This window comes from Canis lupus, chromosome 6 (assembly GCF_011100685.1).
Source record: "Canis lupus familiaris isolate Mischka breed German Shepherd chromosome 6, alternate assembly UU_Cfam_GSD_1.0, whole genome shotgun sequence".
NCBI lineage: Eukaryota > Metazoa > Chordata > Mammalia > Carnivora > Canidae > Canis > Canis lupus.
The window spans coordinates 26,935,541-26,962,176 of NC_049227.1; the positions used below are offsets into that span (position 1 = coordinate 26,935,541).

General features: G+C 47.3%; 1 long non-coding RNA gene across 1 annotated transcript in view; it reads left to right on the forward strand.

The window, feature by feature from the left end:
• LOC102154816 overlaps window positions 1-26,636 on the forward strand; it is a 393,058-nt gene that overhangs the window by 324,337 nt on the left and 42,085 nt on the right. The gene's annotated exons all lie outside the window — the stretch shown is intronic.

Consider the following 26,636-nt stretch of genomic DNA (forward strand, 5'->3'; position numbering starts at 1 on the left):
ACATTGCTTAGCGCAGAGCTTGGTTCATGGAAGCATTTTAATGAAGATCAGCTCTTAATCATTCATTCAGTGAATGTTTATTGAATATTTATTGAACCTCTTCTAAGTTTCAAGGGATTCAGACTGTGAGTAAGACAGTCGAAATTCTCGCACTCACAGAGATTACATTCTTGAAGGCAACATGACAACGCACAGGAACATGGAAATTAAACACAGAGAATGCAAAGGGTGTGAAAAAAGCCAAAAAAGCTAAAGTATAAAGCAAAGGTTGCCATTAGGAGAAATTTTAAATGGGAAATAGTTTTTAACTGTAGGTGACTTGCTCCCTCCCCTCCCCAGGGGACATTTGGCAGTGTTTTAAGACACTTTTTGTGGTCATGACTTCAAGGGATGTGCCAAGGGCATCTAGTAGGTAAAGTCCAGGGATGTCGCTAACTGTCCTATAATGCACAGGACAGCCGTCCACCACCCAGACTGATCTGGCCTCAAGTATCAGTAGTCCCGAGGTTGAGAAACTCTGAGATACAGTCATGAGAAAAAGCCTTTTCCAGGAAGAGTGTGCATTCAAGCTGAGAGCTTGAGGATGAGAAGAAACCCATCCTGAGGCTGCCTGACCCAAAAGCATTGTAGGCAGAGGGAACAGCATCTGCAAAGCCCAGAGGAGGGAAGAGGGCTTAGTGCATTCAAGGATCAGAAAAGAGACCTAAGTGGTGGGAAGGCTATGAGGAGGGAAGATAACCGAAGCAGAGATGAGAGAAGTGAGCAGCCGGGTCACACAGATTTTAAAAGATCTTTTATTCTACTGGGAAACCATCGACAGCATGAGGACAAGGGGAACACCTGTTCAGGTGTACCCTTCACCTTTTAAACGGCTCACGCTGGCTGTCAGGTGGATTGCAGGGGGACAAAGAGAGGTGGCTGTAAGCAGCAGCTCATACTCAATATGGGGACACCTAGGCTTTTATGGGTAGGGATGGGGTGAAAGGAATCAGAAACATTCCAGAAGCAGAGGTGGTGGTGCTTAGGAGATGCTGAATCTTAGGGGAAGGGAGAGGCAGAATTCACGGTGGCCTGCCAGGTGTTTTGCTGGAGGCACTGTGCAGGTGGTGGTGGTGTTCACTGAGCCAGAAAGACCTCAGTAGGAGCAGGTTGGGGTGGTGGGCACTGGTAGCTTGTTCTGGACTTAGAGGCTTGAAATCCCAGTTCTCTGTTGCAGCGGAGATGCAAGTGTCCACAGCTCCATAGGTGAGCCTGGAGCCCCAGGGGGCGGTCAGGGCTGGATAAGGAAGTTTTACAACCATTTTACCTTATAACCTATTTTCTGGTATGATTCCTTCTTGCCGGCCTCCCTCTGTACCATCCTGCCTGCAGATGTCTGAAGTCTCAGGGAGGCATTTTCTCAGAATCATCACCAAGCCCAACACCGTGGTATTTTTAAAGTGTCACATCCTCCATGCCCCTGTTTGAATCGAGTCACACTTTTAATTAAGTTTCCACTGAAAGGGGAAGAGAAATACCCTGCGGAATTGATCCCTGCCTGCAAAGCACTGGAATTTTCGGTGGCTTCTCCCTCTCTCTGCTTCTCCCTCTCCCTCTTTCTTTCTTGGTTTCGGACCCACCAGGAACGTTTTCATTTTCAAGTCCCGATTGGCTCTGGAAATGGGGGGGGGGGGGGCTTGTGGTACAGAACATGTGGGAAACGCCGTTCTCAAGAAGTGGAGTCTTTACAGACAATAGAACCTGTCACCTGAAATGCAGCAGAAGGGTCATCGGATTAGGGGGGAATATCTAAGGAACTGATTCATGATCCCCATGTCCTCAGCCCCGTCTGACTGAGGATTAGCTGTGTGACCTCGGGCAGGCATTCAGTAAAAATGGGAGAGATGGTAATCCCTACCTCAGGCGAGGGTCCATGAAAATCGGACAAGATAATGTGTCTCAGGTCTGGAAAGTGTTATGCACATTTTTCAAAATCAGTGGCTTCCCACCACGTCCATGGATGCCACCCTAGCCTCAGCCCCCATCACATACCACCTTCATTGCTGTGTGGCCTCCTGATTGCTCTCCCTGTTTCTGCCCTTGCCCCCACGTAGTCTATTCTTAACAGCCAGAATGATGTTATAAAAATGCAAGTCACATCACATCACTTCTCTGCTCAAAAACCTCTTACAGCTTCACATCCCACTCATGGTGCAATCCAGAGGCTCTGATCTGCCACTCTCCGTCTTTCCTGTCTGATTGCATACCCATTCACATCCCCTGCTCAATTCAGTTTAGCCACAGAGCCTTCCTGATATTCCTGGAACGTGCTAGGCAGATTCCTGCCCCAGGTCCTTTGCACTTGCTATTTTTGCTGTCTGGAAAGCCTTCCTATCAGATAACCAGATGCTTCCCCCCCTCATCCCTAGTAGATCTTTATTCAAGTGCCTCCTTTCTTAATCCCCCAAACACAGATCGCCCCCTGCCTCACTTCTACGTACCCCATGTATTTTGTATTTCCCTTCTCTGCTTCATTTACAGTCTTTTACATATCAAACATTTTTCTTCTTTTTTCTCCTGTGTATTGTCTGTCTTCACTGAGTAGAAAGTAAGGTCAATGAAAGTGGAGATATTTAGCAGGGCAGCCGGTGGGGGGAGGGTTCTGTTTTGTTCACTCTTACATCCCTAGTACCTAGAACGAGGCTGGGCACACACAGGGGCTCCGTAGACATTCATTGTTAAAAGAGCAGACAGACGAGGAAACAGGAAATGCAGAATATTAAAATAACGTGCCAAAAGTCACAGTTCTAGTAAGTGGCAGAACTGAATTAGAAGCCAGGCTGTTGGGGATCCCTGGGTGGCTCAGTGGTTGAGCGTCTGCCTTCGGCCCAGGGCGTGACCCCAGGGTCCCGGGATCGAGTCCCACATCAGGCTCCCTGCATGGAACCTGCTTCTCCCTCTGCCTGTGTCTCTGCCTCTCTCTCTCTCTCTCCCTGTGTCTCTCATGAATAAATAAATAAAATTAAAAAAAAAAAAAGCCAGGCTGTTTTTTTTTTTAACACGAGAGGAGACGATGTCATCTAGACTCCTTTATTTCTCAACTGAAAATTTTAGGTGGTAATGTCTTGCCTGTTTTCATTCTGGGTGTTGTGAGAAGGGAAAAAAAAAAAAAAAGTACATACTCATCTTAGTCCATACAGGCTGGTGCAACAGAACACCACAGACTGGGTGGCTTATAAACAACAGACATTTATTTTCTCACAGTTCTGGAGGCTGGGAGTAAAAAGAATACTCTAGATGAGGGTGCTGGCAGATGGGGTGTCTGGCGAGGGCTCCCCTGCTGGGTCTGAGATGTCCATCTTCTCCACGAGTCCTCGCATGATGAAGGGGTGAGGGGCTTTGTGGGGTCAGGGCACTAACCCCATTCATGAGAAGTCCACTCACGTGACCTAATTTCCTGCCCAGAGCCTCAGCTGCCACCATCACGTTGGGGGTCAGGTTTCAATATATGGGTTTTGAGGGCCTGCAGGAGTTCACTCTATGGCAGCACCTTCCTCCGTAGGAGGCATGAACTCCCGCAGAGACCACGTGTCCAAGAACCCAAGGAGGCTGCGTGAGGAGGGGCTGGTCACAGACATTTTGTGCCCAGGGCCCCACTGGGTTGGCAGGCCTGCTTCTGGAGGTGCCTGGCCGCATACACGCCCCAGCTTTCTCACCTGGGGTGCAGAGTGCAGGTGTCTCTCTGGGCCTCCAGACCTGGTCCTTCCACAGTCAGGGGGCTCAGCACCCATGCAGGAGTGCCTGGCTGTGTCTGGGTACCTGCCCTCCACTCCTGGGTGTCGGTGGAGAAATGCCCCGGGTCCCCGCCCACCCAGGATGAATCTGAGGCACAGGCTGCATGGGTCCACGGAGAGGCTGCACAGGTTCCCACCCTGCTTTCCCGCCAAGGTGACGGCTCCATGGCACACCTGCTGGCCTTCCCTTCTCCGTCTCTCCATCTCTTTCTCTCTCTCTCCATCTCTTACTCCTGGCTCCTCAGTCACTTCCCAAACATATTATTTGCATCCATGCCCATATCTCAGGCTCTGCTTTCAGGGATACCCAGACTAGGAGAGTGCGTGCAAAGGGAAGGGGTGGGTGGAACCACACAGAACTGGGTTCGAATCCCTGTCTTTGCCCTGTGCCATTGGCATGGCCCTTAACTTCCTCACACCTCCCCAGCGAGTGGAGATAATAATATGTGCCCTGCCTGCTTGTCAGGTAGAGGAAGGGCTGCGTGCAGTTGCCCATCCTAGCGCCTGGAACATCATAGGCAGTAAAACAGGAGCGAATATTGAGCTGTGATTGAACATATTCTTATTATCCAGCTTTGTCATTCAAGGATACAAGTGTAAGGAAAGGGCAGGAAGGAAGGTGTGTCCTGGGGGAGGAGGATGAGGGACCCCTAGATTCTTCTTGTTCCTAGCTGCCGTGATAGAGGGGAGTCCCTGTGTGTCTCCCGGGAGCCTGCATGTCTCATCGATCCTTCGGTATCTACACTTCTGCTACCTTCCATCAACCCAGTGTATTCATAGGTGTCATATTTATAACTAACACTCACATGGACGAGTTTTCAACATGGAAATGGGTAGAAATCTTCTACATTTGCTGTCAATTCTTTATTCCTGTTTCAGAGCTGAGAAATGTGAAGCCCAGAGGGGTTGGCTAACCTTTCCAAGGTCACCCAGTTAAGAGAGAGCAAAGCTGGATTTGGACCTTGCTGGTCTGTTGCTCCTTTGCACAGCATCAGCAGTGCCTAAGAGGTGATTGGCTGCTGTTCCAGCAGACGAGGGGAGAAGAGACCTCATAGTATCCTTGTTGGGTAACCTAATAAATGATGCATTTGTTCTCAAGCGGTGCTCTGGAAGCCCCAATCTTCTCTTCTCTCTGCAAATGCTCACAAAGGCTGGGTTGCCATTCCCCACTCCAGATTCCCACCTCTGCTCAGCCTCTGTGGCCTCTAGCTTTTTCCCCCAGCCAACTGAATCTCTCCAGAAAGAACAAAACTAGGATACTCCTGTTGGGGAGAAGGCTGTAGTTTTATGAAGCTGAGTGGCAAGGAACCACAGAGCTTAAATTATCAGGCTGTGATGGCTCCTGCCGTCAGGCAGGTGGGGGACAGGATGCCAGATGGAAGAGGCCCACTTACAGTAACTATTGCGAACTCTTCTCCTTGTCAGCGTAGACTTACGTGGTGGATTTGAAGTGGAAAATGGGAATTTGAAAATTATAGGCAAAGAATGGCAATTAGTTTAACTAAAGCAAAAAGATGGGATTTGAAAAAACCCAACGTTTTGCTAAGTAAGTCAGTGCTGGGGAACAATTTTACCAGGAAGTAAAAATAAACTCTAGTTTGCATGCGTTACGGAATCTGTTATGTCTCTTTTTCCTGCATGTTTATGGCTGTGTTAGGGCGAGAGCCAGTACCAACTGGAGGCACTGTGTGGGGATTAGGGATGCAGGATGTGGAGTCAAATGGCCTGAGTTCAAGTCCTGGCTCTTCCCAGCTGTGCCGTCTGGAGCAGGCTTCGTAACTTCTCAGTTTTGGCATTTGATGGTTAGCTGTTCCCGTAGGCTGATGCTGAGCATTAGGTGAGATGATCCACGTATACCGAGCACAGCACTGGTCACATGGCAAGTAAGTGATAACTATTACGGTGACAGATTTATAAAGCGGGCAAAATCTTGTACCGGGTTTCAAGGATGGAGACATACAGAGGTGATGACTGCATCTGGTTCTCTAACGTGTGTTTAAAAAGCTGAGGACATGAGGAGGCCCTGGGTGGTTCAGCTGGTTGTCTGAATCTTGGTTTTGGCTCAGGTCATGATCTCAGGGCCCCGAGATCGAGCTCTACATTGGGTTCCATGCTCAGTGGAGAGTTTGCTTGAGACTCTCTCCCTCTCCCCCTGTCCCCCCTCCTTGCTCTCTCTCTCTCTCTCTCTCAAATAAATAAATCTTAAAAAAAAAAAACCTGATAACATGAAAGTTGATGACATGACTTGTTTTTCCCAGTGAAGATTTCTATCCACTATAGTTAAAAACATTGATTTTGAGGTCGGACAAACAAGGCCTTAAATTACCCTTCTGTTTACTGACCTAAGGCAGCCACTTATCTGTCTGAAACTTAGTTTCCTTGTCTGTACATTGGAAGTAGTAGGCGCATCAAGCTCACCAGGTTGTTTGAGGATTAATTGAGATAGTGCATAGAAAACTCTTCACACAACCATCTGTAAATGTAATTAGTAATATAAACGTGTGTATCTGTGCATTCGTTCATGAATGCTTATAGCATGTAAAAATGCTGTTTTCACCCAATAGAATCAATTCTGTTGGTTCTTCTGAAACCAATAAGCTGCCTCTAGTCAACTGGCAGTGTGTATCTGGGTTGCAGTGGTGTAGGGAGAGGCTCTGAGGTCATGCTCAAGCTGGGGGGGAGGGAGTGCACAGATTGATTAGTGATGTCTGTCACTGGTGTGGACATGGAGAATAGGGATGTTTTCAATCCTATACTGGTTTTGTGGGCTCTTGATCATGGCCTTCTACTCATCTGCCCTAAGGAAAATTGCATCGACTTTGAGCCTGTGATAACTATTTGCTTTCAGTATCTCTCAGAAAGAATAAAACAGTTCTTCCAACACTTACTGAGTGCCGGCTCTGGGACAAAGCACGTGGTAGGTGTCAGGGTTCTAGAACTGAATGAGGCATCATCAGCGCTCGTCCTAAAGGAGCTTGTGGTCTGATAAAGGAGAGACACAGGTAGGGCAGTATCTATGCTGGGGGATCAGCTGGCCCGGAGAGGAAAAGATGAGGGGAATTGCAGTGACGCCTGGAGCAGTTCAATCCATGTGAAGGCAGACAGGGGACCAGAGTTGGAAAGTGCCCTGGAAAAGCAGAAAGAGCGGGCCAGGCTGTGGCACAGCGCAGGATTCCAGAAGGGCACCTGCTGGGTGGGGATGGTGGCCACAGCTGGAAATGAGGTGAAGACGTCTTAGAAAGTGAGCTAAGGCCCCAGCAAAGATCCCGGGGTTCTGGCCCAGGGAGGCTTCTCCCGGTGATCGGCTGCAGGCAGCAGCAGGGGTGAGCAGGGCCCCTAGAACAAGGTGTCTTGGCAATTCGCTTCTTCCTCTCTTTCTCTGTTGTTTTTGTTCTGACTCTGACCTCTGTCTCTGTCTCCATCTCCCATCTTCCTTCCCCCTCATTTCTCCTCCTTCCCTGTTGCTGCCTCTCCTTCCCTCCCTCGACGCCTCGCTCTCTTGTTCTCTCTGTCTCTTGGTTTGCGTGTGTGGTTTGGACCCCTTTCTCCCTGTGACATGTTCTTCTTTGACTCCGTGGCGTTTCATCTGTCCTAGCAGGTGGGATTCTCTGGCATTTCTAAGTCTATTTTAAACACTTTGTAAGGCTTGATTTAAAGGAAAATCTGATTTTCACAGTTTGTGCATTGGTGCCTCTGGGGACTCTTAGTTCGATTATGTCCTGGAAAGGTCGTGACACAGCTCCGGCTCTGAGAGCCCTGAGAAGGGTGGGCTGGTGGGCTTTCCGCTCTTTCCTGCTGGATCACAGAGGGACCACAGGGGCCCGAGTGTCCAGGCTCTTTATCTCATTGCAGAGTGCCAAGCTTGTGATTTTTCCTGAACTTTCACTTTTGCATATAAGTCACCTGGGAATCTTGATAGAATGCAGATTCTGATTCAGTGGATCTGTGGTAGGACCTGAGACTCTGCATTTCTGACAAGCTCCTAGGTGATGCCAGTGCCGGGGGCCCAGGGGCCACACTTTGAATAGCCAGGATGCAGCATGAGGGTCATATGGAATGCCCCTTCTGCCATAAAGTGCTCTCATTTCGTTTATTTATTTGTTTATTTTTTAAAAAAGATTTTATTCATTTATTCATGAGACACACAGAGAGAGGCAGAGACATAGGCAGAAGGAGAAGCAGGCTCCCTGCAGGGAGCCTGATGCAGGACTCGATCCCAGGACCCCGGAATCATGACCTGAGCCACCCAGGTGTATCAAGTGCTCTCCTTTCCACTTGACAGATGCAGTGACCCCTCCTCTGTGCTCCCACAGAACCGCAGAGCCTCCTGTCATATTTCTAATGGGATACTTCCAGCTTGGAGCCTAATGACCTCTGCCCTTGTCATTCTTCCATTATACTGGGAACCATTTCTGAGCATCCCATGGAAGAATGAATATATGAGAAAGAACATTCCAGGCCAGTAAGTATAGTAAGATTGTTGCATGCCCCGCACCATGACTGTTCCCTTCCTCAGTCTGGCATTGCACGTTGCTATAAAAAGCAGTGGCTGTTGCATTGATAGGCCACATTCCCAGTCTTGCCTGGCAGGAATGTCTGGCTCTGGGATCCTCTAAGCCCAGAGCCAGCGCCCCCAACCAGTGCAGGAGATGTGGGATTTCCTCACTAGACTTTGGATGCACAAGGGCTCTGCGTAACTTCCTCTACTTTCCATAACCCGTCATGTCGTGCCCAACGTCCCCACCCCTGGGATGGGTGTGGGCAGATATCTAGGGCAGGAGTGCGAGAGATACTAATTTTACATCATTTTTTCAAGTTAACTTGGTCTTGGCAAAGAATCTGTGAAGAGCCTTCTTGATGTTGGTTTATGTCCTCTCCCTGGGACCCTCTCCTCTACCTCTTGAAGGTGATGTCTGGGCTCATAAAGAAATTCAGGTGTCTCAAAGCCGAGGAAAAGTGGTCTCTGTCCATGTCCTGTCCACTGACTTTCTGCCCTTCCCCGTGGGGTTCTGGGTCTTGTCTTGACCCTGTGTATTCTGTGCTGTGGAGTGACCACTGTGATGGTTGATTTTATGTGTCAGTGTGCCTGGGCTAAAGGTGACCCTAGAGAGCTGGCCTCTATAATCACATGAGCCATTTCCTATAATAAATCAATCTCTCTCTCTCTTTTTCTCTCTCAATAGATAGGTAGATAGATAGAAAAATAGATTTCTTTGGAGAAATAAAACCAGTAGGAGCTATATCTATGGATACAGATATATCTTCTATTTAGGATGTATATGTAGTTCTCTTTCTTTGGAGGACACTAATACATCTATATCTATCTAACAATATCTATCTATCTGTATATGGAGAAAGGGGGACTTGTCTCACGAAGGGTACTAAGAGCCTACTTGGAAGTCAAGAGCTGGAAGCTGCTCCCTTCTTTTTGTGCTTCTGCCATAACTGTCCCCATCCTTCCCAAGGCAGTGGATGCCCTAGCCAGGGAGGAAGGACCCTCATGCATTTCAGAACTGGCTGGAATCACATCTGGTGCCAGGCCTAGGTCAGAGCTGCTGATCCATCAACACGACCTCCTTCGATCACTGCAGAGGATGCAAGAGAGCTTCAGTCTCCAGAAACTGATCAGATGTGAAACCCATCCAAATAGCATGAGCTCTTCTGAAGAACCATCTTCAGTGGCAGAAAGCGAGTTCTGTCTCAGAATCCAAAGCCTAGATCCTGAGAAAGGGACCTAAAGCCATGACTCCCTGCAGGTGTGACCAAGGTCCTGTGGGGCCTCCAGGGCAGCTCGCTTCACCTCGATGCATTTTTCTCCTTCCTTTGTTTGACCCTCAACTGCTCCTTTGGGAAGAGCTTCCTCAATTCACCACACGGGCATGCAGCTCTGTTTCTAATTCTTGCTTCCTGGATGCAGAGTCAGCCAAGCCCCTCTCATGGCTTCTCAGTGCTCCAGCTGGAATTTCTGGAGGCCACTGGGAGGCCACTTCCATTTTCGCTGCCTTCCAACCCTCTGCTCTGTTGACGGCTCATGAATGAACAAGCAGCAGTATTTCCCTGATGGCGTGGGCTCCCCACTGCCACAGGGCACTCACCATCAGCAGAGGGGGCAGGTGTTCTGAGAAGACTGTGGGCGAGCTGTGGGTTGCAAGGTGGACGCTGGGCTTGACTCTGGCAGCTCGGACTCAGAACTCTGAGCTAAACCATCTGAGGCTCCTCCGGGAAACAGGTTGTGTAAATCTCTCTTCTCCCTCTCTGGGCTCATGCATATTCATCAATAGAACAACTCCAGGCCGAAGATAATGATTCATGCAGGAAGCGCCATTCTGAACATTATTATCTGGGAGTGACAAATGAATTTCTAATTTAACATGTGTATTGCACAAATAGATCACAAGAACCTTAAAGTCAAAAGCATCCTTTGGAGTCATGCAACTTCTGTTGTAATGTAGTGTAAAATGATAGAGGAAGAGCATCTGCCCACTGGTGGGCCGTGCATAGCTGTTCCCTTCAAAGCAGGGGAAAAATGCAAAGGGGGTGTGATTTCAGACACCGCTTGAGTCGACAATAGAAGCCAGTAATGATGGCCAAGAATGGAACAACAGTGACAACAGCAAAGAGCCAGCCACTGGCACAAGCGACATCATTGTTTCGAGTTATTACTCGGGGATGAGCAGAGTCCTCTTTCTGCCCATCCCTGCCGATGACAGAAATGCAGTCAAGGCCACTTGGGTTCATTGGTTGCTCAGTTAAGAATCAGGGGGCAGTAACCGCGAGGCGAGGCCGAGAAGGGAATGGAGGAATTGATCTGAGTTGCATTCCAATACCAGTTTCATGTTGAAATGTTAATGTATAGCATGATAATGTGATAGCTACACTCTCTGCCTGTCGGCCAAGATTGGCCACTTCCAGCTTGTCAAAGCTGACAGTCAAGCATGAAATGGCTACTGTCAGGGAGTGGCAGCTCTTTGAAGACTGAGTCTTAAGCCATTTCTTAACGATCTGTGCCCTTGTCATCACTGCCCGCTCCCCATCCCTTTTCTTTCCAGTGGTGAGAATAAATCGGCTTTCCATCCCTTCACCTACTGGAGCATTCCTCCAAAGCCCATGGAAAACTCATGGTCTTCTGGAAACCTGGATATCTGCTCTTGGTTTTGCTTTTTTGAGCTAATAATGACACTTTGCAATGTTTCCTAGATACAGGGGGCTATGATAAAGCACCTTACCTTTATGACCTTAGTAAATTTTCACAACGATCAATGACCAACATGCTAGTATCCCCAGTTTACTGAGGAGGAAACAGACTCTCAGAGGCTAAGTCACATATCTATCATATCACATATCACATGAACATAAATAGCCTGTGATTGGCAGAGGCAGGAATGGAGACCAGGTCTGCTTGACTTCAGGGACCACCCTCTTTACTACTAAGCTCTAAGGTCTTTTTTTTTTTTTAAGATTTTATTTATTTATTTATAAGAGATGCAGAGAGAGAGAGAGAGAGAGAGAGAGAGAGAGAGACATAGAGGGAGAAGCAGAGTCCTCTCAGAGAGCCCGATGTAGGACTTGATCCCTGGACCCCGGATCATGCCCTGAGCCAAAAGTAGATGCTCAACTGCTGAGCCACCCAGATGTCCCTAAACTCCAAGATCTAATATCGGAAAGGGGTGTCCTTTTGGGGATGATTGCACAAATCTTGACAGAGTGAAACCCTAGTGCAGGACCTTTCTTAGGGCTGATCAGTCGGGTCCCCTGGTCTCCTCCACCTGCTGTCCACTCTGTTAGATGAGATGCTGATGAGGCCAAGGACATGTGGCCATCTGGACCCCATATTCCCTCTCCACTGTGCTCTGGGAGGACCAGGCTTTAAAACCTCACCACTCAAGCTCAGCAGAAAAGCTTTTACTTTTTCTTAGTAGCCTCAGCTCTGATTGGGTCTCCTGTCCTAAATTAAGCCAATCACTGAGGCCAGAGGATGTGGTACTCTGGTTGGCCAGGCTGAGTCCCTTGCTTACTATTGCAAGTGTATATGAAGTCCTTGCCACCCAAATGATCTAGTCTGAGAGCCAGAGAAAGGTGATGGTCCCTCTCAGCACAGTTGTGGTGTTGCGGCCAGAAGAGGGGGAAGGAGATATTGACCAGACAAAACCAACAGGTGCCAGGTCTCTTGACACTTGTCAAATCTCTCTGCCTCCAAAATCTTCTGGCTTCCGAGAGAGAGAGAGAGAGAGAGAGAGAGAGAGAGAGAGAGAGTAATTTGAGGGAGAGAAAGAATAGGAAATAAGAGGGAAAGATAAGGGTCCTTTCAGAGATGTTTGCTCAGAAATGGAAACAGAGAATTAGAAGAGAACCAGACAGATTTCCCTTCAGCTCTGCAAGAGCGAGAGGAAGAAGTGCTTTAAAACCTGGCCGTGTCTGAGTCCCTCTGCCCATACCACACAGGCCAATGATCTTCCGTTTTTGTTCTGCATGTACCCAAGGCTCTGGGAGGATTCCTCAGGCTCTTTAGAGGGAATTGCAAAGCGGGATTTGGAGGAAGCTCAGCAGGTAAAGCCCAGACCCTTCCTGGCCTCATTCCCATTTCCCGTCTCTTTCTTCAGTGCATTTCTCCCTAAGACCTTGTTTGGGGAGGAAAAAAAAACAAACAAACACACCAGGTTCCTCTGCCAAACACTGCTCCACATCAACATATTCTTAAGAATGAAGTCCTTTTGCTTACCTCTGTCTCCCGGGTGTTGGAGTGCCAGGCACGCAGCAGAGACCCAACAATATCTGAACTGTCAAATGGAACCCAAAGTGCTGAGTGACAACCAGGGACAGCAACGGACTAAAATGATGTCTGGAAAATCTTAAACGACAGAAAGGAAGCCAAGGATTTTGGGAGCACACGGAGAACTAGTGATGCGTTTCATGATAGTATGACCCCAAAGGCTTGTGTACAAAGACGGATGACCACTTACTGCTGTCTTTTTTGGCTGTGACACAGCTCTAACTGAAGGGGGAAAATGTTTGTGATGGGCCACCGGTTAATAATAACATCACTCTTCCCACATTTACCAAGAGCCGGGTATTTGTGCATTAACTCATTTAACTCTCCCCCTGGCCCCATGAGGTGGATGCTCTTAATTATTTTGCTCACTTCCCAGGCTGGAGAGATAAGGTAAGTGGGCCAAGGTCACACCTCTAAGAGGGCAAGGGCAGAGTCTAAATCCACCCGTCTGATTCAAGGGCACAGTACTTAAGCTCTCTGGTATTTGCTCACCGCATGTGAGTGCATTTCTGTTGGTCCTGCAGAAACACCTTATGGTTTAGAGTTCAGGCAACTGGTTGAGGTGAGCATTGATGAGCAGAAGCACCTCAGCTGGCCAGGATGCAAGTGGTGGATGAACTTTTGTAGGAATTGTCCTTTTATCAAGGACAAAAGACCTTGGGGAATAAGGAGACCCTTCAGACTGGGGGGCTTTTGGGGGAAGGAAGGATTAGTTTTGTTTGGGGTAGTTTTTTTTGGGGGGGGAATAGAAATATCACATCTTCTTCAGGTAGACAGATTTCTGTGCAGTATGAAGGACAAACTCTTTAGGATGGCACTCCTCTAATGTGAGTGTACACAAGAGCTTCTTGGAACACACGTATATGGGTCCCACACCCAGAGATTGTGCTTCAGTAGGTCCATTTGTACCCCTGAAAGCTCCCAGATGCTGCTGTTCTAGGACCACAAGTTGAGCAGCAATGCCCTAGACCAAAGTTGAGCAGACTTTTTCTGTAAAGGGCCAGAGAGCATATATCCTAGGCTGTAGTAGCTGGACAACTCTGCCTTTGCAGTGCAAGAGCACTTATAAGCAAATTGTAAATAAATGAGCATGTGTTCCAATAAAACTTTATTTGACGAACACAGGCGGCCAAGGCCTTGTGCATGTTAGGCTTCGGAGCTGACAGCAACAGAAATCTCTGTGTAGTTTAATGAGACGAAGTTTAATTACCCGGCCTTTGGCAGGTTCCCACTGAGCCTATTCGTACCACGGGCCATTGCCTTGTCCAGTGTTACTGATGCTTTAAGAACACTCAAAGTCTCCTTTCTGCCGAATCTGATCTCTGATCTCTGATGCCTTGTCTGCAATCTTTGATCTCATTTGGAAGGAAGCAAACAGGGGTGTGTTTAATCTCTGCCTATGTGGTGTCTGATGCGCATGAGCAGCCCTCCTCTGAAGCTGGAAGCTGTCTGTATGCATGTGACTCATAGGAGACGATGCTGGCAAGGCGTTCACATCTGAGCAAGCGCTCTCCTTCGGTGTCACTCACCTCAGCAATTGCTGCCCTGTGCTAGATAGATCCAGACAGTATGCAAAATGCCTGGGAGAGGTTCAGACCCAGCCAGGCGAGTCATCGAGTCTAGAGCAAGGAGCGTATGCCGGAGCCAACTCAGAGCCAAACTCATGTTTCCCAGATGCCAGAAAATCCCTTTCTCCTACAAGTGAGGTTTTACCAAATTTGATTTTAACTATTAGTTTGAGAAAAACCCGCATTCCTTGCCCTATGGCTTTTATGAATTCAGCCAGTGGGATACACTGGTAGGGACCAGGGGTATAAGGAGTGTTTTCCCTGGCCCAGTCCCTTCTGGGCTCTTGCAGACTGACTACCCTTCTGAGACATTGCTTCTGAATGGGAGCCCTTCCTGCCACAATTCTATTTTTGAGCTCTGGAAAGAGCTCTTTCTTTTTGCCCCTTCAACATCCCATGGGCACTTGTCCTGGTATACTGCACCACTTCTTGTTGCTTTGCCTAAGCTTTGCCTTCACTTTTATAAAAATTTCCTTTAATAAACTCTTCAATAAACCAAAAAAAAAAAAAAAAAAAAAAGAAAGAAAAAAGAAAAACGGTGGCTGAGTAACACTCTGTTGGTTATGGTGTCAAAAATAATCCCAGATGTGGTCTCTTGGATAAGAGCTGAGACCTGTTTCATGAAGGAACTGATACGTATTCTCTTTCCAAAGAATTCCTTGGACCAGCCTCGTTTTACTACCAGCCCGCAAAAAGTGATATCAGACACAGACATACACGCACATGCCCACACACATGGGCACACATACCTACACGCACACATTTAGCATATTTGTCATACACACTCATGGAATCTGCAGAGAACCTGGCTTAGAGGCCATGGGTTCGGGAACATCCCTGAAATTATGCTGCAGCCCTGGGCAGGTGGAGCTGACACAGGGGGCCACCCCCGAGCAAGGTGCCCTGGTCTGATTGCTGGCATGGAATGCTGTTGGAAGAGTCTCTGCCTGCCTTGTCTCTGGAAGCTGAGCATTCCTGCTGCCCAACTCTTCAGAGTGGATTCCCTTGGCAACCAGCTTCCATTTCCAAGTCTTGCACGGGCCCCACTGATGGGCAGAGTGTGTGCCGTGTGCCTGCACTCTGGCTGCAGGGGCTGCTGGGAAGGAGGCTGAAGTTTCTGCCATGAAGGGAGAGACCTTCCAACAGAGGAAGACCAGGTGAAGGAGCAGAGTGGTCCAAAAGAATTGAAGCTTTTGTGCCTTTTGTGGCCCATGCACCATTTCTTCTTTCCCCCTCTTCCTAGATTAATTTCAAGTGTTTATCTCCATTCTTCAGTTCACAGCACAAGTGCCGCTCTCACAACTGGCTTCTCAGCAAGAGCTTAGTTTCTCCTAAAACCAGAACCGGGATTATTAGCAGCGCAAACCCTTGCCTTCATCTTTACTGAGAAGAAGGAAATCTTCAGTTTCCAAAAATGCAAAGCAGGAAGAAAAAAAAAAAAAGAAAAAAAAAAGAAAAGAAAAAATTGGAAGAGAGAATATGAGTTGAGCAATTCATTGGTAACACAGGTTAACTTCAGCTCATCTCAAAATCAAAATTGAAAACAAATTGGTTTAAATTGCAACAAGATAGCTTTCTGGTTTCCTGGCTTGTGGCAACATGGGATTCCTTTCCTGGAGGCCCTTCGGGAATTGGCCGGATTCACCAAGTGGGCCGGGATAATTATGACCTCGTGGTGTGTGGAGCTAGAGGAGTGCATCAGATGGCTTTCACATGTCCCTGCTAGCCTGGCTTACGTACTGGTGTGGTACCAGCCCGGATGGGATGACGGTGCAGCCCTGAACATTCCAGCAAGTTCCAGCACACAAGTGTCTGCGTGTCTGGTGGGGGCGGCAGAGGCAGCTGGAGCCAGGAACAAAGGCTGAAGCTTGGTGTGGGTTAACCACTGCCTATCATCCCTTCTCCAACCCAAATAAGTTTTGTGATTGCTAGGGAAATTGAAATTGCCAAAGAGAAAAGTTGAGGGGGAAGGGGAGTGTGTGCTAATATTTTCTCTGACTCTTACTTAAACATTGGCAACTTTCCTGAGACTATAAATATGATTGGGGCCCAGCCATTTCTCTCTTTGTAGTCTATGAAAATTAACTCAGTCCGCAGGGGCTGCAATCACTGCCAAAAACCTCAAGTGTGGGCTCTTCCTCCACACTGACAAAAATAACAGTTAATTAGGCTGCAACACCCAAAGGAAAGTGAACTTACACCGCCAATCGCAGGGCGGCATGCACAATGTCGCCATGACAACCGGCATTTACAGCTCTTCAATTTTAATATATCAAAGGCTAGGGATAATTTCCCAGTGAGAATACATGAGGGTGACTCCCCCCCCCCCTTTTCTGCCAGTCTTTTGCCAGTACGGGAGCTCTCTTCCTGTGGCAACAGGTTTAAAAGGAAGAGAAGTCTTGTGAAAGCAGCGAGCACCTGGCGTGAGGCTCCTGGAGATGCTGTGCGCTTTGGGAGGCCCGGGAGGGAGGCTGGCGAGGGCTCTTCTCAGAGTGTGGCCCGGTGGTGGAGGAGCTCCGGCGCAGGTGTGAGCTGGAACCTTCTCCCCATGCCAAGGGAACTTGCTGTTTTCATGACCTTCTCTCCCTCCCCCACTCCCTCTGTCTCTCCCCCTGCATCTCCCTTCTCTTCCTCCCTCCTCCCCTCCCTCTATTCCCCCTCACTCTATCTTTCCCTCCCTCCCCCCCACCACTCCCTCCCTCCCCCTCCATGTCTTCCCTTCCTCTCCTTCCCCTCCCTCTGTCTCTCCATCTCTACCCCTGCATCTCCCTTCCCTTTGTCCCTCCTCGCCTCCTTCCTCCCTCCCTCTCTGCCCCCCCTCTGTTTCTCCCTCCCCCATCTTCCCCTCCTTTCCTCCCCCCTTGGTGTCTCCCCCTCCCTCCCTCCCCCTCTCCCTCCATTTCCCCATCTCTTCCCCCTGTATCCCCCTCCCTTCCTCCCTCCTTCCTTTCCTCCCCCTCCCTCTGTCTCTCCCTCTCTCCCTCTACCTCCCTTCCTCTCTCCCCTCCCTCCCTTTATTTCTACCTCCCTTTCTCCCTCCATCTCTCCCTCCCTCCCTCCTTTTATTTCTCCATCTCTCCTCCCTTCCTCCCTCCTCCCTCCCCTTCATCTCTCTCTCCCTCTCTGTCTTTCTTCTTCCCTCCTTCATTCCTTCTCTCCCTTCTTGTTTTGTTGAGCACTTACTCTGTTCCAGGCACCTAATAGGCATCACCTCATTTGTTCTATGACTACAGTGTAAGTTAAATATCATTTCATACATGAGGAGATTAAGAAAGGTTGACTGCCCAGATCATAAAGTAAGTTGCAGAGCCTGGATTTGAACCAAGTCAGACCTGGTAATTCAGGGCCCTTATCTTCTCAGTATTGTTAAAATGAACTCTCTATAAATAGAAGTAAATAAATTTGCTATTATCAGCATTGCCTTTACTGCTATGTATCAGTCAGCTGTTGCTGTGTAACAAACATCAACACAGTCTCAATGGCATACAATACTAAGCACCTATTTCACTTTAGGATTGGGTGGCTCTGATCCCCATGTGTTCATTCTGGAGACCAGGCTGAAGGAGAAGCTGCTACTCAGAGGCAGCTCTTCTCATGGTGATGACAGAGTTAGAGAGGGTATGCTCAACCACACGAGTGCATTTCAAATCTCTCCTGTGTCATGTCTGCCAATATCCTCTTGGCCAAAGCAAGTCACATGACTGAACCCAAAGCCAAGGAGTAGCAAAGTACACCCTCTCTTTTATGAGAGGAATTGCAAAATTGTATAGCAAGGGTGTAGATTCAGGGAGGGGTAAAGAGAAAGATCATTCTACACAGTTTTCATCACTAATGTTATGATCATCATCATCCTCATTACTTCTATAGGCCAGACCTCTCTTTACCTTCATTCACATTTAGATGACAAGTGATTTCTTCACAGAGCTCTTCAAGAGTGCTAGTCATTACTGGAGCAACTAATCATTCAATGGGATGAAGTTTTCCATTAAAAAAAATTTTTAAAGACCTTATATCTTGGTTTATCATAATTTTAAAAAGTATGGTGGTGATTGCAGTTCAGCATACTAAGTTTCTTTTGAATTACTATGTAGTTTACTTTATGCATCTAGAAACCTATTTTTTGTGTGATAGGCTTCATCAAACAACTGCCTACTTCCTTTGTACTACACATTTAAGAGTCCCTTGGTCTTCATCATGTTTTCCCCTGACATGAGACATCAACATGATTTGTAATCATGGTCTTGCACATCTATAAGATGTTTTACAATATACAAAGCCTTCCCTTCCCCCATCTTTACATTTCATCTGCATTGTTGTCGGGGACCTGCAGGTGATGTACCCAGGATTGAATGTCAGGTTTCTAAAAGTCATTCTTGGTACATGAGGCATTTACCAGAAATTGTGATAATTTCAGTATCTAAGCCTAATAAGTGAGGAGTGGTCAATTTTACCTTGAGGATAGTCTGAAAATATAAGGAAGTAGGCTCTTTTTTTTTTTTTAAGATATAAAAACTATTTAGATTTTGTGTGCATGCTATAAATACCTACATTTGTAAACCTCAAAGTTCTAAAAATAACCTTCTTGTTCAGAGACAAATCCAAGATAAGACAAATCCTGACCTATATATATCAATATCTACTGAAAATGCAGGATTTTTTCAAGTCAACCAGGAATACTAACTAGCAGAACGTTGCCTATTAGAGATCTTTAAAGGACCTGCTTTAATGAACAGATCAAGGTAAAAGCATCGACACTGGCATATCAATATCGTTGACAATCGAACAACTACGAAGTGCTCTTAAAAAGTCTGCTTAAACAGTCCCCTGCAATTTGTGTATATATACCCTAACCTGGGAAAATTTGCCTTTTTCTGCATAGAGTCTTATTCCCCACTGTATTCTAGCATTTAGCATGATTCCAGGTACAGGTATATGTTCAGTAAGCACTCCTGAAGGAGTGAATGTGTGAATGGGGATGTTTGGGAGGGCAAATGCCAGCTCTGGAAGACTCAGACATGTTCTTTGGGTCTGAATCTATGAGTTTCCCCCTGCCTGTAGGTAGCTCTGCAGAGAGAGGTGGGCCAGACCTGAAGTGAAGAGAAAAGCAGCAGATGAAAAGACCATCCTTGCTGCAGAGGCACGCTGGCACGGAGCGATTATTTGTTTTCTCTAATACAATGTGAAAAGTGCTAATGGGATTAGCCTTTTGTGATGAATACTAATATGATATGAAAACAAATGCTAATATGCAATGTGAAATTGCTAACAAAGGAGAAAATTGCTAATAAAATTCAGTGGGCCTCAATGACAAATGCTTCGGACAGCCCTCTGGTATGGCCAGGGCTGTCTCGTGGCTCAGGAGTGACAGTGGGCTGGGGCGAAACCACAGCCTATGAGTTGCTTGGTGATGGCGGGATTTCAGTTGCTTCCTCCAAAATGACCTTGGTGTGGGTGGGGATTTGAGAGAAGGTGCCCACAGGACACCCACAGGCATGCACACATGGGCTCGCAGCAGCTGGAGGACCCAGCTGGGACATCTCTGTAAGGAAGTGAGAATGTGCCCCCTTGTGCTTTTGTGACCCATCTTTGGGCTTTACCAGGGTTTTGTCCTATCCGTTGTGCTGGCTCCAGCCTTGGGCCATTGGTCAGGGAGCCATGCAAATGGAGACGTAGCCCCAGAGGGAGGTGACTTGCCTTGGGACACAGAAATAGGACAATTGGGGCTAGATTCTACTTCTAGATTCCCTTCTTATTCTGTCTCCCCCCACACATTTCTTTACCTGCATCTTCTCTGCCTCCATCACTTCCTTCTCCATCTCCTCCCTTTCTGCATTTCCTTTCCACCTCTTTCCCTTTCTGCCAGAAAACTGATCTTCCATCCCTTTGGTTGGGACAGAGGATGGCTTAAATAAATAGCTTAGGTTGGTTAAGAAAAATTGATCTGCACCAATGCAGGCAGTGACTGGGTTCTGGTCTCAGGTTCTGGGATCAGCGTTGGTCGCATGAGGGGTATTAACTCAAATGGCTGATGCCAAGGACTCTTGCAGAGTGGAAACTGGATGCACTTCTTCAAGTAAAGGAATGATGGAAGGAATAAGAGGAGAAAGTGGAGAGAAGATGCTGACAGGTTCTGGTGACCATGACTGCCAGCACAGTGGCCTTGACACTGGGGGCAGGGGCTGGTGGAGCCCCCCCCCCAACCTTGGAGATGGCCATGAGGAGTTCAGGACAAGAAGATAGGACTCCATGGGAGGCAGAGGGGAGGAAGGTGAGACTTTGGCTGTCATACCACCCCAGCAAGCATGTCTGAAAGATAAAAGGCATCACAGGAAAGAGGAAAAGAGAAATAGGGATTGTGCCCATTCGGGAGGGGAAAGCCTGTTGGAATGAAAGAAGAAAGAGAATAGGGACACAGAAAGGACCTTGAGAGCAGGATAAAGTTTACTGGCAATGGGAAAGACCAAACAGGAGGGAGATGGCAAGAGAACATTCCAGAGGTAGAGGGACTGCCCGAAGCAGTTAGAGAGGAAGGGAGAGGAGGGGGCAACGGGAGCAGTGGGAGGAGCAGAGTGCAGGCTCCAGGGGAAGTTTCTGCACATCACTGAACCTGCTGGATAGACAACTGTGGCCACAAAGCCAGGGCACATATGGCCTCTGAGCTGAGAGAAGAGACACCTGCTGTCCCACCTATAGGATGTCAGCAACATGGAAGGGAGACAGTTCAGCTGAGCCCTAGTCAGTGGAATCAGGGTCAGGTTCTGAGAAGGAGGAAGAGGAGGAGGAAGGGGAAGAGGAGGAGGAGGGTGAGGGAGGAGGGAGAAGAGAGGAGGAAAAAGAGGAAGGGTGGAGGAGGGAGAGGAAGAGGGGTTAGAGAGGGGGAGGAAGAGGAAGTGGAGGAGGAGAAAGAAGAAGAGGAAGGGGGTGGAGGAGGAGGAGGGGAACCGTGGGTGGGGGAGGGGAGACAGAGGGGGAGGGGGAGGAGGAGGAGGAGTGGACTGTGGGGTACTGCGCCCCAGGCTGCTCCTTCACACCAGCACTATTGCACAACCATGGACGTGGGCTGGGAGGCTGCTCGTTGGGAACCTGCTGACTCAGAAGTCACCATTCCCCGGGAAGTTAGAAAAATATCAGGTCAACAGAGTATTTAAGGACCCCGGGGACTCCCCGTGAGAAAATCTGGCCTGGCTGAGATGACCTACCCACAGTAAAGAGCATGATTTTCGCCCCGAGCCCCTGTAACAGCCTCAACTCTCAGATCTGGGCTTTGGCCTCATGGACAAGTTGCCCCACTTATGTCCCTGGGTGGAGGACACCAGCTTCCCCCTCACCACCACGAACCGGGGGGCCTTGGCCACCTGGGCCCTGGCTTCAGCCTCAAGCTCTGAGGTTCCAGGTGGACCCCAGAGCAACCCCAGGGAGCATTGGCTGATGAGGTCCAGCCAGGACCGGGGACAGGTGCTGCCTGTGGGGGCTACAGGCGATCATCAGGTCAGGACATGGGTTGCTGGTCTTATTTGGTTTTCCATATTTCCTTATTTTATCTTGACTTGTAGAATCAAATCACATTTGATTTACAATATCTACCTTACTCATCTACTTACTTCTCTTTCTCTGCATCCTGTCCATCCCCCACTTACCACCTGCCCCTCCACTTTCTCCTCCTCCACTCTCTACCCCTATGTTACCTCTTCCTTCCCCATCTCCTCTTTCATCCCCTCCTCCGAATGCTTACCCAAGGATCATTTACACCAGTATAACCTAAAAATTATTACAAAAACTGAATTTGGTTTGGGGGGAGCACATTTTGGAATCAAAATTAGAGTATAAACTTGTGTCAGCTACTCATAGGTTCTTCAAAGATGTGTAACTTCTCTGAACCTTAGGTTCCACATCCATAAAATGGGTTTCCTTAATGGCAACTTCCCTCTCTCTGAAATAAATAAATAAATCTAAAAAAAAAAAGGTGTGCATGGGGGAGAGGACTGGGAAGGGATATTGAAAAACTGAAGATGCCCTACCAGAGAGAATTTTTTTCCTCTTCAAAAAAATGTTTTAAAGATTTTATTTATCCATGAAAGACACACAAAGAGAGAGAGAGAGAGAGAGAGAGAGAGAGAGGCAGAAACACAGGCAGAGGGAGAAGCAGGCTCCATGCAGGGAGCCCAATGTGGGACTCGATCCTGGGACTCCAGGATCAGGCCCTGGGCCGAACGCAGGCGCTAAACCACTGAGCCACCCAGGGATCCCTCAAAAAATTTTTTTCAAAGATTTTATTTATTTATTCATGAGACACACACACACACACACACACACACACACACACACACACACAGATACAGGCAGAGGGAGAAGGAGGCCCGATGCGGGACTCGATCCCGGGTCTCCAGGATCAGGCCCTGGGCCAAAGGTGGCGCTAAACCGCTGAGCCCCCTGGGCTGCCCCTTCTTCAAAATTTTAAAACATAATGTTTCATTGTATTTCTGTGGTTCTCAACCCTGTTGGATCTGATGCTGTCTTTTTATAACTATTATTTTGTGCCATCCCCTTTACTATCCAGAGATAAAAATCATAGATTATATAGCTCGCTTGCACACATAATTTCATAAAAATTTAATGTAATGCCCTAACTGTATTATAAAGGAGAATGGAAGGAAAGTCATTTACGTAAAATAATATGCATTTCAACATGTAGCTGCTTGACTGTGACTATAGAAGCCGCGATGAAGTAGGCACATGCTTGTGCCCGTTTCTGGCATCTCCGTAAACAGGCTGCCAGTCGAGGCCAGTGCACACGGGTGTGTGTGGTGGAGGGCTCGGATTCTTTGAGTGGCATTGCCAGCAGTCATGCGGGTTCCCGGAACGGTGAACAACTGCTGGTCAAATTCTCAATAAAACAAAGTGAGATTTATCATTTAGTTCCCAGACCTGGAGGCTTCAGTGTAAATTAAGACTGTGAAAAATAACTGTGTGTTTAGAAGGAAAATAGACTTTATAAATGAGTTTTTCATCAAGCGGAGTGTCCAGAGAGATTTCGGAGGGCCAGCCAGTACGTGGGAGCAGTTCTGTGTGGGCTGAGGTTTGTCCCTTCTATGGGGTGGACTACAGCCCTCTAAATATTCGGAGTGCCCTATCCCCATCATTGTGACAACCCACAACAATCCCATGCGTTTCCAAGATGCCCCCCGGGGAGGTGCCTCCCATACTGAGAGCACGACTACATTTTAATTAAAAACTAAAAGGCAAGCACTCTGCTTTGGGAGGGCTTTGACAACCTCCCCGCTGGCATCAGCCTCTCACTGAGGCTAAACGTGAGTAGGAGCAGTGGCACTGATCCTACATCTAGAAAATTGAGAGTGAATCAATTTTTTATCATCTACCCTGACAGGTTGGGCACGTCTCTCCTGTCACATTCCTGTCTCTCCTTAGAGTGGTCGTACAGAATCTTTCCACAGATCCATGTTACTGCTAATAGGATTTGTCTCAGACCAAGCGTTCTGCTTCCTATTGTTTCGGGAGACCGTTGGTATATTTTCTCCTCTCCATCCTGAGCCCAAAGTTCATTGTATTTCAGCTAATAAAATACTTCCCTGCCAGATGGCGGGGAAGAGCATGGCCCCTGGGAGAAGTGATGCCACTGTCACCAAAGGCTGGACTGGTCAGTATCAGTTGGGATCAAAGCCAGACATTCCTAAGGTGAGGCTGGCAGTCAGGTTTGCAACAGGCAGCCCCACTGGGGCAAAGCAGACATTCCAGGGGATTGCAACCCCAGCATCAAGCAATCCTCAGTCCATGTGTGTGTGAGTCCTTGGAAGCCTTTGCTGATAGCAGTGTTCAGTCTGCTTCAGAGTTGGGGGGATTTTAGTAGGGCTTGGGGTTTCAAAAGCAAAGAGTGCAACTCACGTTGAGAATTTCAAGTTCCGGGGATCCCTGGGTGGCGCAGCGGTTTAGCGCCCGTCTTTGGCCCAGGGCGTGATCCTGGAGACCCGGGATCGAATCCCATGTCGGGCTCCCGGTGCATGGAGCCTGCTTCTCTCTCTGCCTCTCTCTCTGCCTCTCTCTCTGCCTCTCTCTCTCTCTCTCTCTGTGACTATCATAAATAAATAAAAATTTTAAAAAATCAGAAAAAAAAAGAGAATTTCAAGTTCCTGGTAGAAAAGCTCTCTACTCAGCCTTGTGATTTCAGCACAATCATGGAGGCCAAATCCTTCATCCCAAGCATTTTTTCCTATATTATTGTTAAAAAAAAAACAAAAAACAAAAAAAAAACCAAGATGACAGGCCCCAAAAGGAGTCACTAATGCCAACCGAGGCTTCATTATGGTTTCAGCTCTCCCAGAAATGGAGTCTTACAATGGTCAATCAGAAATTGCCTGATTCAGAGTAGTCACATCATCTGCCTGAGAGACCCTGCCATGCCCTACAGGAAAGTGACCTTGCCACAACCAGTCCACATTTTTTTGTCTAGTATAACTTCCTTGTTCCCGTTCCCTTCTGCCTACAAATGTCTTTCATTTTGTACAGCTCCTCAGAGCTCCTTTCTACCCGCTAGATGGAATGCTCCCGATTCGTGAATCATTTCATGAACCCAATAAGGTCTTTAAAGTTTACTCGGTTGAATTTTGTTTCTTAACATTATCTTTAAAGGTTATTTCAGTTGCTCATTCAAGACTTTTGGACTAAGTTTTGTGTTCTTTAGAATCTAAAAGAAACGTACAGTCTTTGACATTTCTCTTTCCTCAACCCTATCCAAAATATTGTAACATATTCCTACGATTAATTCCATCCAATCACTTAAATGTTTAGTAAAGGTCACCCATCATTTCAAAGCAGAGATCCTAGTTCTGGGCAAAATGGGGTTGGCATGTGTTTATGTGTGCTCACACACACACATATTTTGTGTGTGTGTGTGTGTGTGTGTGTGTGTGTGAAATTATGCTCTATTTCCTCTAGGGTTTGATGTTATATGAGTCTTGATACACATCCTTGAGCCTCAGCTTAATGACTTCTACAAATCATATATCAACTCTGAGGACCTCTCCTTTTACTTGTCATTTAGAAGCAATGATAGTGTTGTAGGGGAGGAAAAATAACTTTTCCTCTACCCTTCTAGGTTTTTGGCTGAGACGCCCCTTCCCAACTCTCCATAATAAAAGATTAACAGGCAAAAGATAAATAGAAGTTTAATGACATATATATATATATATATATATATATACCTCCTGTATACATTGAGAGATACCAAGGAAGACTGAACAACTCCCTTAAATGGCCGAGGGTACCACCTCAAACATCATCTTCAGCTAAAGACAAAAGATGTTTGGGGTCAGGGGAAGGCCAGTTATGGGAGTTTATCAGGAAAAGCAGGTAAGGGCGTCTGAAGACTTAAGTAGTTGCCTTCTCCACATTTACAAGTTTCTAAAGATTTAAGCCATCCTCTTCCTAGTACAGAGAGGGAGACATCCTTACAGATGGAGATTTCCCAGAAAAACCTCACAGACACTTAACTACAGGAAACAAACTGAGGGTTGCTGGAAGGGAGGTGAGGGGGGAGATGGTGCTAATTTAGGTGATGGGCATTAAGGAGAGCACATGATGTGATGAGCACTGGGTATTATTATACACAACTGATGAATTATTGAACACTACATCTGAAACTAATGATGTATTATATGTTGGCTAGTTGAATCTAAATTAAAAAAAACAGAAATGGAAATTTCGCTTATAAATGTAAATGTCTCTTAGAAAGGGACTTATTTTTTTTTTAAAGATTTTTACAAATTTATTCATGAGAGACACAGGGAGAGGCAGAGACACAGGCAGAGGGAGAAGCAGGCTCCCATGGGGAACCTGATTCAGGATTCGATCCCAGGACCCCGGGATCACAAACTGAGCCAAAGGCAGATGCTCAACCACTGAGCCACCCAGGTGCCCCAGAAAGGGTAACTTCTACCTGCTTTTCAGATCTTTCCCTGAGTCTGCTGTTTTTTAAAAATAATGAGCCTAAAATAACCCTGGTGCCAAAGAGACATATTTTGGGGTGGCACATTCTGCTCCCCCTCAGAGTCTACCCTTACAGGGTTGTGCTGAGGATTCAGGGGGTTCAGGTGTCCCACGCTTGGTGCAGTGCCTGGCTCATAGCAATCCCTCAGCAAATTGCCGCTGGTAGCATTGCGTTCAGTCTGTGCTGGGAGTCTGATCTCCACCTCAACTCTTGGGCATCCTGCAACCCATCCTCAAGTTACTCAAGAATCAAGAATCAAAATTCTTCTCTTTCTCTCATGTCCTGTATGTGTAACCCATTCGTAAGTCTAATGATCTTTACCTCAAACACATGCCTGAGTCCATTCACATTTATTTGTCTCTACTACCACTTGGCTGTGGCAATAATGTCCTAATTGGTCCTTCTGTTCAACTCTTAGACTTTTAAAACCCATTCTCTACATGGAAGATGTAGTTATCTTTTAAAATTTTGATTCACATCACCCCTTTGTTTAAACCTTCCAGTGGCTCTGCACACCACTTAGA